Raw genomic sequence first — 15,654 nt, forward strand, 5'->3', positions numbered from 1 at the left:
GATTTTTTTTAATAGGTCAGAATAACAAAATTGAACACCTAACCATGATTTGTACCTTTGCAAAAGCATCCATCACATCTAAATTAAATTCAGTCTGATTTCACAATTATAATTAAATGTGCCCAGCTCTTCATCATCGTTCTGCATTTCAAAAACATTTTTAATAGCTTCATTGTTTTCTCCAGAAGATCCAGAGAGGCTCAGGTCAAACTAAAAGTATTTCCACTAGACATCTTCACAGAGATAATTGGGAATGAAAAATATTTTAAAAATCAAAAGCAGTTTATTGTGGATAAGACTATGTGCTAAATTTAACACTATAGCATATGCATAACATGCCGCACCTGGTTAGAGCAAATTGAAAGAAAACTCTTTGCAAGCGTTGCTTTCTTTTACTAAGTACAAAGTCATAATTTTATATTCCAGTAAATATAACTGATTAACCATGTTGCAGAAGCACATTAGCATACATCCAATGCCCAAAATGTTACACCGGAGACATCCTGCAGGCACTAATGAATGCGATTACAATGGGGAAGAGCGGGAACAAACAAGCTGTTGAAAAGCCAAATGGCCCAAACGACCTATTCCCTCGCACCGTCCCTCAGCCGCCCTCCGCCGCACACGGCCTCCTGTGAAGAGCAGCTACGTGTCCAAAACGGGGACTCGGACAGGCAGCAATTTGTGCTGAAGTTATATTCTGCTTTTATTCTCCCCAGTACCACGTGGCTTTGAGTTGCCCTCACCATAAAGGATATTGTTCCCAAGTGAACGATATAAGTCTCCCTCTTGTCTTTCCCCCTCACATACGATATATATGGTCTCTCTTTAAATATATTTTGCTTTTGCCCACTTCTCACTTGTCCGGTGTTGAATTAAAATCATTTTACTTGTATTTATTTTTGTGCAATTGATTTTTTCTGATACCCATAAAGCAAAGTTTTTTCTAGAGGCATTCTGCTTAACATATATATATACGTGTATATATATATACACACACACATATGTATAAGCATTTCATAATGCTCAAAAGAATTTAAAATTCACTAAAATAAGGTTTCCAGTCCTGAACAACTAGTACTACCATTAATAATTATTTATACTCTATTTCTTCCTAGTAACACCAGTAAATCAAAAGATTATTACTGTAGTAGGAATTGCATGAAATAAAAGTGGTTTCTATCCGAGAGGCCTTGTGAACCAGCAAAAATTCGCTGGTATTCGCCTCAGAGCTCAAACATGTTGGCTGATAATGCGAAAAGGAAAGGGTTTGCTGTATCAAAACCCATCCTTTTACCTTCCTCTTCTTTTTAATGTTGCACTAAATTGTCTAACCTCCTACAGTATCTGTAGAATCACATTATTTGCAGTGAATTGTAGAGGTTTAATGCTGGATTTAGAGATATATGGCTATGCATATTGCACTTTCAAGTTTACATCTGTCTATTTCTTTGCTCCTACTTTTTTTTTTTATTTTTTTTGTTTTGTAGAACAAATGCATTCATTGCACTCAAACACAATATATTGAACTGGTGTCATGCCAGGTACTGTGTTAAAAGTGAAACCCAGGAAATGAGTCTGTGGAGAAATTATGCATGAAATGTCTTTTAAATATATTTATTCATTACTCCTAATAGAAAAGCTTGTCTTTAGATGATTCATTCATTTGTTCCAGACACTAATATTTCTAACTGTCCAAACCATAAGCATTTTCGTGTTGAAAATTATGTTCTTATGGTTATTTAGAGAAAAAGATTTCTGAATATGAAGTTGTGTCATTCTGTTTAGATAGCTACATGTAATCTCCAATATAATAAGCTGCAACATTCATGCAGCACTTTTTCCAACCTAATGTTTGGCAATCATTGACACTAATGAAGTAGACCTTCCAATCACACAGCAAGCATTATTACTATTTCACAGATGAGGAAATTGAGGAAAAGAGAAGCAAAGGAAGACAAATAGCTCCAGGGTTTCTTCCAAGAAAGAGATTCAAAATTCCTGACTTATAGTCCTGGAATAAGGCCACAATTATGCTCATTTTTCTGTAGCCTCCAAACTATTTGTAGACCTTTGACGTCACAAAGACAAGCACACTAGAAGGCAATTACATCCCATGCACTTGATATTCAAACACAGCTAAAACAAACAATTTAAGTTTCACTTGAGACCTATTTGAAGTTTATCATAGAGGGGGAAATAAAAAAAAACCCACAATCACAATGAAAGGCATTAAAATTTGCCGTTATAGCTAATAGGACACTGATAAAATAATCACAATAAGGTATTAGATCAGTGAATAACAATCAGCAAAAGAAGGAAGTCACAATAGCCAGCAACAAATAGAGGCTGTATTAGAGTAGTGCCTAGGCAGCTCTTGGCTGGAGTTCATTGCACTAGACCCTCAATACATGTTAACAGTGTTGCCCAAATGTTTAAAACCATAGAAAACAGATAATTAAAAAATAGATGTCAACCACTTACAGAGACCCTGCTTGCTGAGATGTGCGTTTTCCTTGCTGGTAAGACCAGGCCGAGGAGCTCCTGCAGCCCTATGGTTGTGTCCTGACCCTGCAGACTACAGCTCATCACCCCTAATACTCTGGGAAAGTTGTGGGGAGCACATCTGAACAGCAAGAAACCCAGAGAAGCTTATGCCAATCTTCAAAGATCCTGAAGGAGATGAGTAGCATCTGCAGGCCCCATGGTAACAAAAATTACCATGTGGAGATCTCCTGGCAGGCAGAATGTCCTACAAGTTTCTCAGACTCTCTTAGCAGGGCTTCTATTAGCTCAGGAGATGGTGGGAGTTGCCTCGAGTCTCGTAGCGATCTCACAGTGTTCATTGATGCCTACACCAACCATCTAACTTGTCTTGAGGTGAATTTTTTAAATTCACATCTTAATATGTGTTCCTTTTCCTTCACCTTCTCTACAAGAAGGGGCAAATATTGTCAGAAATGTTAGTTGTGACTTTATTCACCTTTGCAAAATTTTAATCATCCTTTCATGAGATAACTGAAAACATTTATTTTATTTCTCTTTCCTCTACATGTTTCCAACCTGTCATAATCACCAAATACATCTTTATTGCTGAACATCATGGCTGAAAGGGAAATAAGCATACAATGAGGTGGCTAAACACAGAAAAATCACAAAGATCTGATAAATAGCTAGAGCTGCAACATCAGTCCACATTTACTACACAGAAATAAAATTAAAACTACTGTTGTCGTTCCACCCTTTGTGGTGCTTTCCCAGTTGTGCTTTAAGGATTAATGGTATTGAGTTCACCAAACATCTGAGTTTGTCTCTTTGAAGAGCTTTGCAAATTGCTATTTATATGCAAACTGGAACATTATTCTTTATTCTCCTAATCTTAATTGGTACACCATCATGCAGATGGATGCTACTAATAGCTTGATTTGTAGATTAAGATTAACAGACCTGAACTGTACAGCGTTATTAGTTACAACTAAAAAGATCAAAAACGTAGAAAAAATGATAAAAAGCACAGAGGTCAGATCAGAGGAGAGACAGGTTCCTCACCTTCCTAAGGGTCAACAACCTCAGTTAAACATTCATCTGTAACAGGAGTTGGATTCGTTTTGTCTGCTCAGTCAGATAATCTCTGAACAGCTGGCAAATTGAAATGATTTGCTATTTATGTACAGATACTATTGACAGATCCTGGGATCTGGCTGAAACATGGGCTTCCAAATGACATTGTCAGAACTGATGAAACAGTTTCTAGTGCTGGGAAACAAGTATTGGATTTTTCCTGGAATCTGTCAGTATTTCAAGTAAGCATTTTTTTTTTCAAGGGACTCACAAGTTACTTTTTCACCTTTGTTCATCTTAACAGCAATCACTCATATAGAAGTATCTTTATAGCCAAAAATCTCCCTACAAAGTGAAGAAATAAAATTACTAACAGATGCTTAGAGAAAAATATTCCTGTGTATACAAAAACAAACTATGACAAAGAAAATTCTTCCAGCGTTAACATGAAGATTTAATAAAGCAATTAAAATGTACTGGCCTTGAGGATTACTCCTGATCTCAAATTTAACAGTAATCCATTCACTTTAATGAGCGTGCTACAATTTATTTACACCAATAATAAGGTCAAAATCAGGTCTTTTGCCTGATTTGTCAAAGGAATTGGGACAACTAAATCATTAATTGTTCGAAAGGTTTGGTTCAGAAAGCCTCTAAATCCAATATCTTCACTTCCAAGTCCCCACAAAGACAAGAGGAGTATGAAGCACTCCTGTTTCCACACAAGGTATCTCTGTCGCACTTGGAGTCCTTCGTAAGGTAAAACGAAGCAGAGCAAAGTGCAGCCCGCTAGTGACCCTGCGCAGGTCCTCAGTTCAGACAGAACTGCAGCCGCCGCCATCTCAGGAAACCTGGTGGGCTGAGGAGGGGGCAGAGTGTGGTGACTGGGGCAGATGAGCCGCGTTACCGCACGCTCACACGCGCCCACGGGCGCGCCCAACGTCCTGCAGCTCACACGGCGCCTTCCCGCACAGCTGGTCATTAACGTGACCTGCCAAACCAATTAGCGAGGTGTCGTGGGAGGCACAGCCACGACAGCTACAGCTCGAAGACTTCTGGGCCAAGATCCGGAAATTACACCACTTGAGAGTCCGTTAATGTGAAATAATGAGCGTTTTATGGTGCCATAACTCCTATCAAACAGGAGATGCCTGGACCTAATTACCCTTTGGTACAATGCCTGTTTTTAAGCTGTCCACTCTAAACATGACACAGAGGCAGATGACAAGAGGGATTTAAGGCATGGCAAGGCCTAGCTAGCTCCTAAACATCAGGGCACCAGGGAAACACGGTTCTCCTGAGCATCGAAGCGCTCCTTGACCAGCAGTTGCGTTACCAGGAGGGGCCCTTGCACAGCACTGACTGCTGCAAACCTGAAGGAACAGCCTCCGGGCCACAGCAAGAAAGATTTTAAGACTCTTCTCAGTTTTATGGAGAATCAATTCCCAGTGCCTCTATATCCATTTTATGGTTATCTACAGGCCAAGAAAACCACTTGTGGAAGACAGATATCAACATGTGGACATTGTGTAATACTGCAAAATACTGCAGTACTGCCCCCACAATTGTCAGCAATGCGAACTGAGATACTTATTCATCATGTTATTTGAAAGATCACAAAAGAAGGATAATTCTCGAAGGCTAAAAAAATTCTAAGTTTGGCAGGTTTCTTTAATGCAGGAATTAAAATGATGCCATTTTTGGTTGGTTTGTTTGGAACACAGTATAGTTAGACAACATTATACTGTGCCTGTAACCGTACACTGAAAACCATTTCTTTTCATAATAACATAACACAAGCATGGGGAGACAGTGAATGGAATTAAAAGAGAGTAAATTTAAGCGAATAAAGGGGAATAGATTTTATGTAGCACATAATTACCATAACTGTCTCCGTCCTATAAGACATTCCTAAGGAAAACAGCTTAGTAAGATTAAATAAATTACACAGGTCACCACACCACACGTTTATAGCACAAACTAATCACCAGCTGAAGTAAGGAAGAAATTATTCTTCCTTAACCCCTTTATATGCAATCTAAAAATACTTTATAGGGCTGTGCATGACTGTGCATTGGATGTGACTTATCACCTCTACTGCACATGTAACAGACAGACCCCTGTAAGAGTAAAGACACCAGGTAAAACTATCCACAGTTTTAGAATAGAAATCTGGGTATTTCTAAACTGAACTTTGAGCTTTGTAGCACCAAAGCTCTTCAGTGCCTGGGCAGTGTTCGGACTGCACCCATTCTCTCATAACTATATTGAGTTGTTCAAGAAAACTATGATTTTCATAGTTGCTCTCTGGAAAAAAAATGACCATATAAGGTTTAACACTGCTTGTGTAATAATAGCATTACTCAAAAGCATATTGGCATTAGACTTTGTTCATGCCATTGGCTTGTACAGTTTAGCATAATGGTTATATGAATATACTGTTTTCTAGAGCACAAGTCCAAAAGTAAGTTGGGTGCATTCTGTGATCCACAGGTTGTTTCGACAGTCACAGAAGGGCTTCTGTAGCTTATTTTATAGGCTTCTAAAAGTCAGACTGCTTGACCTGATTTTCCAGTGTCTATTGCAATGCACATCAGAATGCATTGTAAGAAAAAATAAGAAAAAAAACAGTAAGAAAAAAACTTAGCTAATCAGGTGCAGCTGTACCTGTGCCTTTCCCAGTCACACTGTACACAGAGCAATGCTTAATGTCACTGTGCTGGGGAACAGCAAAGTTTAGGGTTTCTCTTTTCAGAGTTAGAACTAGAAAGGTGGTATTTGTCTTGTGCTTAAGAAATACAATATTTATATATACTATCTGCAAAGCACTTTTCCACAATAGCATCTGCAGGCTAGTGAGGAAAATTAGCTGTTACCATTAAAGAAACAACTGCACGGGCAGAGACATTGCATTCATTCACACTCAAAGTTCGGTCTCTTTCCATCTTTCCTTGAATCCAACTAAGTCAAATCCTGCCAGACTCTCACCAGGGGCAGAGCTCTGGCTTCAGTGCCTTGAAAAACAGAATCTCCCTTACCTGTCCATGTTCTCAATATGTACCTGTTCATTTCAATGAAACCTTAATGTTTCATTTGTATTCTGAACAGACTGAAATGCAGTGGAATCATCAGCCAGTTGAAAAAACACCAGTGTGTGGGGGGGGCGGGGGGAAGAAAAAAAGAAAAGAAACAAACAATGAAAAAAATGTGTTAATTCATTCTTGTGTCAAGACTGTGAGGAGTAGAGAAAATGGTATAAATTAATTCATTCTAATAAGAAAAGACTGTAATAAGAATAAGAACTCATTCAATTAATCCATTCTTAATATAATCCTGTAAGAATGATACAGACCTCCCTGGATGCTATATCTCAAGATATGACATTTTTTTCATTTCCTTAGCCAGCAGTTCCTGATCACAGAAAAGTAAGGGCAAAACTGTCTAATAAAGCAGAATTTGAGAAATAATCTAAGCATAACAGACAAAGACTAATCTAGAAATGTAAGAAGTTACTTTACAGAGCCTTCTTAAAGAGTCATGTCTAGGGTGGTGTCTAAGAACTGGCTCAAAGATCTTATCGTATCCATTAGGCTTGATGCAAAATTGTTGGAGTCTACATATTCTCCTTGTCCTCTGCATCTGTTCAGCATACTTTATATGCTGAACACATACCACATAATACCTACCACACATTATTCTCTGGTTTATTACTACTTATTTTTCTTTGTGGTTTGATCATACAACAGGATAAGCATGGTTATTAACAAGGGTTGGCACCTAGTTTGCATTTCCTTTCTTTGCTAATCCATGTTTGAAAGAGAAGGCAGACCTGTGCTGGATCTACTCAAACCCCTCCAGACATATTTCTGTCAACATAAGCTAAAATTCTCACTAAAACTTCCATCTTCTTCAGCACTTCCATTTTCCAGGTATTTTACAGCCAGTTCTTGCTGAACATGTATTATATAACATATTCTTAGCGCTAATTTGCCTTTTGAAAAATCTCCAAGCCTGACTCACTAGTGCCTATAAAAGCCTAATATTGAGAAGATAATGTTCTATAGCATATAATCTTGCTATATATAAATTGTTGTTAATAAAATATAATACAAATCACCAAAAGTTAGGAGCTTTCTGCATACATTTCTGCTAAGGTACAAGGGCATTTCTTTTTCTTTCAGACCAAAAACGTTTTTCAGTTTTGGGGCACTGAAATAAAAATATCTTGATAATGGCTTTGGGTTTCCTGAAAAATATGTTTCACTCTGATTTTAGGATTTTTCATAGCACAGAGATTGCCTTACAGAATACGACTAATCCCCTCCTTTCAACACTGACTGGCATTGCTACATATATTATCTCAGATCTTTCAGCAGCATTTGACATCAGTTGACATTGCTCATCATGGGATTCTACCAGAGCATCTGGAAACTTGTGTTGGCCTAAAAATCAATGTTCAGCACTGCCCAAAGCAGTCAGTTTTAATCTTTTTAATTTATGTGCTTCACTGTAGTGGGCTTTACTGCTAGGCTACTGTTTACTGTCCCAAAGGTCCTGATGTCTGCATACAGCTCTTGGCCATAGCACTTAAGAAAGAGGGCATTGGCTCTAGCAATTAATTAAACGATAGTGTCCTAAAAGTGCTCACTAAGGAATGGTAGAAAGTAAAACTTTAAAATGATAGCATAATTCATATTCTGCTGTATTTCAAGCCATGAATGGCCATTCTTAGACGTAGCAGTAGAATAATTTCCATAATGGTAATGAACTGTGCAGTGAATTTCTATTTATTTTTATTTATTCACAGATCTTAATCTTTTTTATTCATTGTATTTGTAGAATAATTTACAAATTAATGCTGTTTAAGGGAGCTGAACTATGTTCTTTGTTCAGTAGTTATGGTATCTAATTTTTCCATAAATTTCAAGGTAATGAATTACTGATGCGTTTTTTTAAGAATTAAGAATTTTTATGAAGAATTTAAAATAGTAAATAACAGATATTCTTCTTTGTACATACATAATTTATGCAGACATAAACACCACTATTATTATCAAACAATCCATTGCATAAAGCCAACATTTATTTAAATAATTAATTTAATGGGCAGTAATTTGGTCAAAACAACTAGCTTTGATTCCTCCTTCGTCACTAAATTCTGCTTTGGAGACTTAAACTTTTTGAATCTGTACTATGATTCCAATCCTACCTTTCCACAGTATTTAAACACAAAAGATGTCACTACACAGATAGGTGAGATTGCAGTTTGATAGCTTTTCATATTCATATATATTTAACAGGGACTTTGCTTGGCAGATACAGTAAGATTGAGGAAACAGCTAGAAGGAACCAGATACTGGGATCGGATGAAAGAGATGGTTCAAGTGAAAAGGGAGGAAAAATTAGGATACAATTGTATAAACTTTATAAATCTATGAGGTTAAACCACCCCTATAGAGAAGAGGATCACTGCTCCCAATTAGACATCAGGATGTTTCAGAATTTGTACCTGGAGTATGTACATCTCCCAGTTTTTTTTCTTGATAAAGTCTTCTTTCCATCCAGACGCATCTGACGTAGAAACTCTGAGTCCAGGCTCTACTCAACCACTCCCAGTCCAGAAATCTAATACAGATAGAGATACTAATATTATTTTTTTCTGGAAAATTACTGAATACGTCATATATCCTGTTTCTTTTATTATCTTCTTAACTGATGTGAAAATGGAAAACTGTGGGAAATAGGAGTAAGTTACAAGAGCTAGTCTCTGAGCATAAAGTATCTACAGATCACTTTATTCAGTTTCTTTTCATAAAAAAAAAAAGTCAATCAAGCTTAAAAATAGCAGCCCTTGAAGATTCTTCTCTGTTGAGAATTTCTTCATTACAGTGCCAAGAAATGCTGCTGAACTGCACCAACTCTGTCCATATAAGGCTCACTTTCCGCTGTTGATTGCTTAATGGATTGATTATTGTAATTCTTTGCTTGTTGTTCTTCCTGCCCTCCTGCTGAACACAGACCAGGTAATTCCAAATGCTACAGCAAAAATGCTGACCTGCAAAAAGCATCCTGGCATATTCGCTGTCCTCTTAATACCCTGTACTGGCTTCTGCTCAAGTGTCTGATTAACTTCAGATGATACTTATCCTCCACCACAAAATCATCCATGGCTCTGGATTTGGTAGTCAATTAAACTTGCTTTTTTATGTTTCTTGCCAAGCCTAGATATTTTGTGATGTAGTTAACTGTTGATTACTGTGTAATTCCAGTTCATAGTTGATTATTCTATTTCTGAAGTAAGCTACTGCAAAGACTTCCCACCATTATGTTACTCACCTTTGTAACCTGGCTCCTTCTGATATCAGGAAGATGGATGCAACAAGCAACTTTCAGGTTAGGTTTAATTCATTCTGCCTCAAACAGTTTTTAATTAGATATCATTTGAGGATTTTTTTTAAAAAATATTTCTTAGAGCTTCTGGTCACTGAACTCTGTACCATGCCCTCATATAATGAGAAGAATGCCTTAGAAGTGGAAATGCTCAAATACTACATACAAAATTTGCTATGAATATTATTCTTGAATTCAGAAGAGTTCTATCATTTACATTTTGCAAATTATTTTAATAAAGTTTCTAAAAAGCCTAGGAGAAGTTTGTGGAGCTCAGCGGGAAAATAGCATGGTGTCTTCAAAACCACTTTCTACTTACAAGGAAGTCAGTGTTTTGCTTTACAGTGGTTTGTTTTGTAGAAGCTTCCAGAATGGTATACAACTGAAAATACAACCCCTTTTATATTTATGTAGAAGTAAAAATAAAACAAAAACAAAAACAAAAAACAGGATTTCTGCCTCTTTGACTGAACTTTGCATTGCAAAAAGAGCTCAGGTAGTCCTTTCATCTAGGATTACTTCTGTACAACTTCTGCACTATTTTTCTTGCAGTTAGGTCAGATGGAATTTGAGCAGAATGCAATGAAATTAGAAGAAGCTTTTTGAATAATCACTAATACAGACTTGTAATTTTCTGTATTCAATCTACTGGCAAAAAAATATTTTTTGGTAACGATTAAAGTACCTTCATTAACAACGCAGTATAACTGAAACCACAGATTCCATAATAGCACTGAAATCAACATATTGTTCAGCAACAGTCATGCAGACTTCATTCTAGCAGCTCATTAGAACCACAGAAACTAAAGTGTAGAAAAGCAGTGTGTTGATAGACTGTTTTTACTTCAGCAGAGCTTCTCCTATATGAAAGAAGCTGTCCTTCTCACAGGAGAGATGAAGCTCAATAATAAGCAGGTAGGAAAAGTAACCAGTTTCATCCAAAAAGCCAGGAAAAAAAAAACTCACTTGCAAGAAGCAAGTGTCATCAGCACAATTCTCCCACTTGTAAAACTCTCATATACCTCTTTAATGAGCTTCTCACACTGCTGTCACAGGCAGCCACACAGTGGTAAAATATTTACTCTCTACCATACTCCAGTTGAAGTGCTCATACACTATTTGGGTGATGATGCTCAGAAAGCAATGAAAGAAAATCATATCATTTAGAAATGATCCAGAACTGCGAGAGAAATTGCAGCATGAAATAGATCTTCTCCACCTTTGACTTCCAGAGCTTCAATATCTCATCTTTCCTACACAGTGCTGCTCATCCCTACTCCCCATTTCAGGGGCTAAGTAAAAACCAGAGAAAAAAAGAACTGCTGCTGCGGTCACTCATGGAAAAGAGGAAGGTCTTCCTGGAAGTGGTTGTTTCAACCCTATGACCATATCCTTTCATGTTATCTTTACAGATCAGGTCTATGAGCACACTCTGCACAACTAACTACAGCCACCTCTATAAAGGCAACCACAGTGGCAGAGTATATTGTCACCCTGTAAAGGCTCGGATTTGAAATACAAATTCTCTGGTCTCTAAAAACAAGTGGAACAGCATGGAGGGGGTTAAATGCCTTGCTGAATATCACAGAAAAGCTTGTGCCAGAAAAAAAGGAGATTAGGAAAAAAAATCATTTTAATGTAAAACCACTGAGAAAGGCAAATCAATCTTCTTTGTCCAATAAGCATCACATACAAAAGGAATACTTGCTCTGTTACGATTCACATTCAATAGCAGGAAAAAAAAAGTCTTTTAATAAGTATAAGCCCAGAGAAAGTATTTCCAGTGGGAGTTTATTTGAGGTTATCTTCCTATTGACCGGAACGGCATTGGATCAGACCCTTAGTTGACACTGCCATCTTCCTCTGTCTCGTTCTCAAATGTATTCTGTAACAAGGGGTAAATGACTTGTCTCTCAGTTACTCTTCCCTTCCTTCACAGGCAGGAAAGATAACAACTGAAGCCTTGGTTGCTAACTGTTAGTACGGAAAGTCATAACAGAAAAGCACCTGACAAGTTATATCTTGACAGGTTAGAGTGCCAAACCACGAGGGAAAGCAGGGAAGATCAACCCAGGATACTTTGGTGGGTAGCACTAGGGGCTGTTTGAAGTAACTTGCCTTGTTAAGTGAAGCTGACAGTCCACAAATTGCTACCGATGATATTAGGAATTTCTGCGCTTTCTCAACATTATTGCTCTAAAAGGAAGGAATTAATGAATTATTTTACCTGATTAAGAACATACTGGTAAATTTATGTAAAAAATAGTATGGATACTTCCAATTAAACATTTCATCAGAAGAAGCAGCTGCTAATTATGGCAACAGCAGTTTAATTGACACAGGAGCTTAATATCTTTGTTTGATTTCATACAGCTGACAAATAACAAATTGAAAAGTGAAAGAACCAACATCAGGCATTTGGTTGGAATTGATTAACATTTAGATATGATCAATCCAAGACATGAAGCATTATTAATCCAGGTAGTGACCCCTAGTTATGCTGCTCAATTGCTTATGGATCTACAAACCTCATAGCTGAATTAATAGCATTAATTTTTCTCTTTCCCATACTGGCTAGCAACAAAGAATGTGTACTATTAAGGGCAGCATAAGTAAAACCACTGACATCTTGACTGCAAAAATACTAATGCTCAGTTTACTTGGCACAGCAGGCCGATGCTTTGATCTTTTGCAGATCAGTTGCAGTTGAGAAACTAACTCTCAAGAGAAAATTGCAATTAAGATATTTTCAAACTTGAATTTAACTCCACAAACCTCTAGCTGCAGACATGATCAAAAACTTCACCAAAACCAACCAATTCTGCAGCAAGGAGGTACAAACCGTGCAAGCCCATCCTAGCCGGAGAATTCTAACAGCTCTCTCCATTAAACAGTCCTTTCCAAGAGGATACTACGAAAGTCCTACAGTATTTAAAAGGCAGACTAATCAGTCACTGATGAAGATGCAAGGAAGGAAGATGGATCCTTTGAAAAAAGTGGATATTTAACCAAAACCAATCACCTAACATTGAGATCCTGGCCTCACCAAAAGCCATTCAAGTTTTGCTTCTAAATTCAGGGCAGACAGAATTTCAAAAAACATGTTTCTGTCTGTCATATTAAGGCCTTAAAAATAACTTCTTTGAACACAGATATCCAGCTACAGAAGGACTTGGTGCATTAGCATGTTGCTGGAGTGTGGCAAATTCACTTCATATTCCACAGTTCCTAATATGCTTTGAGTCTAGGACTAACCTGAATCTGCCAGAATCTCAGTTTTTCTATCACAACTCTAGCTCAGCTTGTGGTGGTGGTCGGTTTTGTTTTTGGGAGGGGGAGCTAGTCAGCAAAGGTATTCAAAGAATCTGTAGCCAAAAATATTCAGTAATAGAGGAAAATTTGTTTTAAGTCTGTATTCGCCAAACTAAAAAGTGGATAATAAGATTTTCTTACTTCATCCAGATTCCAGAATGATTCCAATGTGTTTGGTCACTCTGGTCAGGGTCACATAAGCATCACAGAGAGACAAGGTGACATAATAGGGTCATTCCTGCTCTAGTTTGCATAGTACTAGGCTGTGTTATCAGAAGAGCTAGTTGAATTCCTTCTAATCTTCACGAAAAGGTGCTAAATAATATCTCACTAAATAACTCATTTCCCTTTCTACTAAAAAATGTCAGGCCCCTGAAAGCATATAATCTGTCAGAGATAATGTCTGTCATTCTTGCTTGTTTGGGAAATAAAAAGCAGGTTTAATCAGGTCATTTTGAAATATCTGGAGATGATATCCTGGCTCCACTAAAGCCAGTCACCCAGCAATATTAAGATACTTCAAAATCCCAAATTAATTTGATATAACAGCCACTCTGCTCCTGTCCTAGTACTTTCTGTTTGCTGGGCAACAGCAAGAGCTCACAGACTGCCAGCACTCTAATGACAATTCGGACAAAGCCCTGCTAAGGAACAATACCAAATATTCTTTTAGAGGAATGATTTTATTGCCTACAGCACCACTGCACTCAAGACTTCCAAATCTAAACAAAAAGTCACACCTTAAGTTTGCAGCAGATACGATGAGATGCACTATACTATGTGTAAGTAGACTATACCCACTGTTTAAGGGCAGATTTCTGATTTCATTTAACCTTAGAAACTGTCGCTGCTGCTCCGAGGCTTACGCTGCTTTACAGCCCGCAGAAAAGGTATTAGTTAGACTTGGCCCTTTCCCTTTCACCCCTCAGCAGTCAGAGCCCTGCTGCTGGGCGCAGCTCACATTGAGGATGCGAGCACCTCCCGTGAAGCCTCTGTCATTAAGGGCTGCGAAGCATGAACAACCGGACGCAATCCCCTCGTCCACACTCGATGCCTACACATCCCCATTACCACGGTGCCTGAGCGCTTCACGATCTTAAACACACTTATCCTCATACAATCAGAGAAGTGCTGCCGTCAGCCGTCTCCGGGCGCAGAAAGTGCGCGGGACCTCGCGGGAGGGCGGCGCTGGGGCCCGCAGGTTCACCCCTTCCTGCTGCTGCATTTCGCCCCGAGCCAGCTCGGCAGCCACGATCAGCCCGTGGATCTCGAGCCCGTTTGACACACTCCCCTGTGCGTGCATGCGTGCGTGTGTAATGCACAGAGCCCGGTAAAATTGTGCCCTGACCTACTTAGGGGCTCCAGATGCTTCTGCGGGCTAAATAATTATGATAGCAATTATGCTAATTTAGAATAAAGCCACTGAAGCCAATCAAGTTATTCCAGCTTTACATCAATCCAGGATCAGAGCGGAGCACTGAGTGACACAACTGCTAATGTTTTTGGTCCTTTTCAGAAAGTTTATAGCCCACATGATGCATTCAATTGCTTCCCCAAATCTAAAGTATGTCCAGAGTAATGGGAAAGTGCTGTCCAAGCAGAAAGCCTCTCCTGTTCAATAAACTTCTGTCCTCTCAAGTACGAGCATTATGAGAGGAGAAAAGCTTCTTTAAGCTTTCTTTTGTTACCGCAAATGTTCTAGAACTGTGCAAAATTGTTTAGAGGTTACAGCAGCATTTCTACTTTTACAGCTCATTTAACTATGCAATTAGACATTACAATAGATATGGAAGATTTAAAATTAGATATGCTTATCTTCAGTGCACGGGTCAGTACTTTTAACTTTAAAGCAAATTAACATTTTGCATCTCGTTCCCCTCCCCTCTCTACCACAAAATGAGGGTGTTTATCTTAACTCAGCAATTCTCGTGACTTCCATCAGATGGTGGAAGGCACAGGGCTGAGTTTTCCAGATTTAAAATGAAAGTGCTGCTGTAGAGCAATTGCAAAATAGCCAGGCCAATAATGCATTTTGTAAATGTGGGGGGAAATGTGCATGAATACAAAATTTCCATGACAGGAAGGTGAACAGCCTGTCCAATGACTGGTAATTTGATGCTGGAAATTACATCACCCTGAACAGATATACAATATTATATTTCTATTTAAAACGGAGAAACTCAATGTCAGCGCAGTGGGGGACAAGGTAGCAGAGGAATATTGGATCCTTAATAGGATTTTGATTTCAAATATGCTGAGCAAAACTGCTTAAAATTGTATTTGAATAATAAACAGATAACAATTTCATTTAAAAAACAAACCAGGTACTGGATTAGCACACAGCTATAAAATACATTCTTCTATAAAAACGATGAGAAAATATACATTGGA

The sequence above is a fragment of the Nothoprocta perdicaria genome, unplaced genomic scaffold (genome assembly GCF_003342845.1).
Source record: "Nothoprocta perdicaria isolate Ctin4 unplaced genomic scaffold, notPer1 scaffold_2, whole genome shotgun sequence".
Classification (NCBI taxonomy): domain Eukaryota; kingdom Metazoa; phylum Chordata; class Aves; order Tinamiformes; family Tinamidae; genus Nothoprocta; species Nothoprocta perdicaria.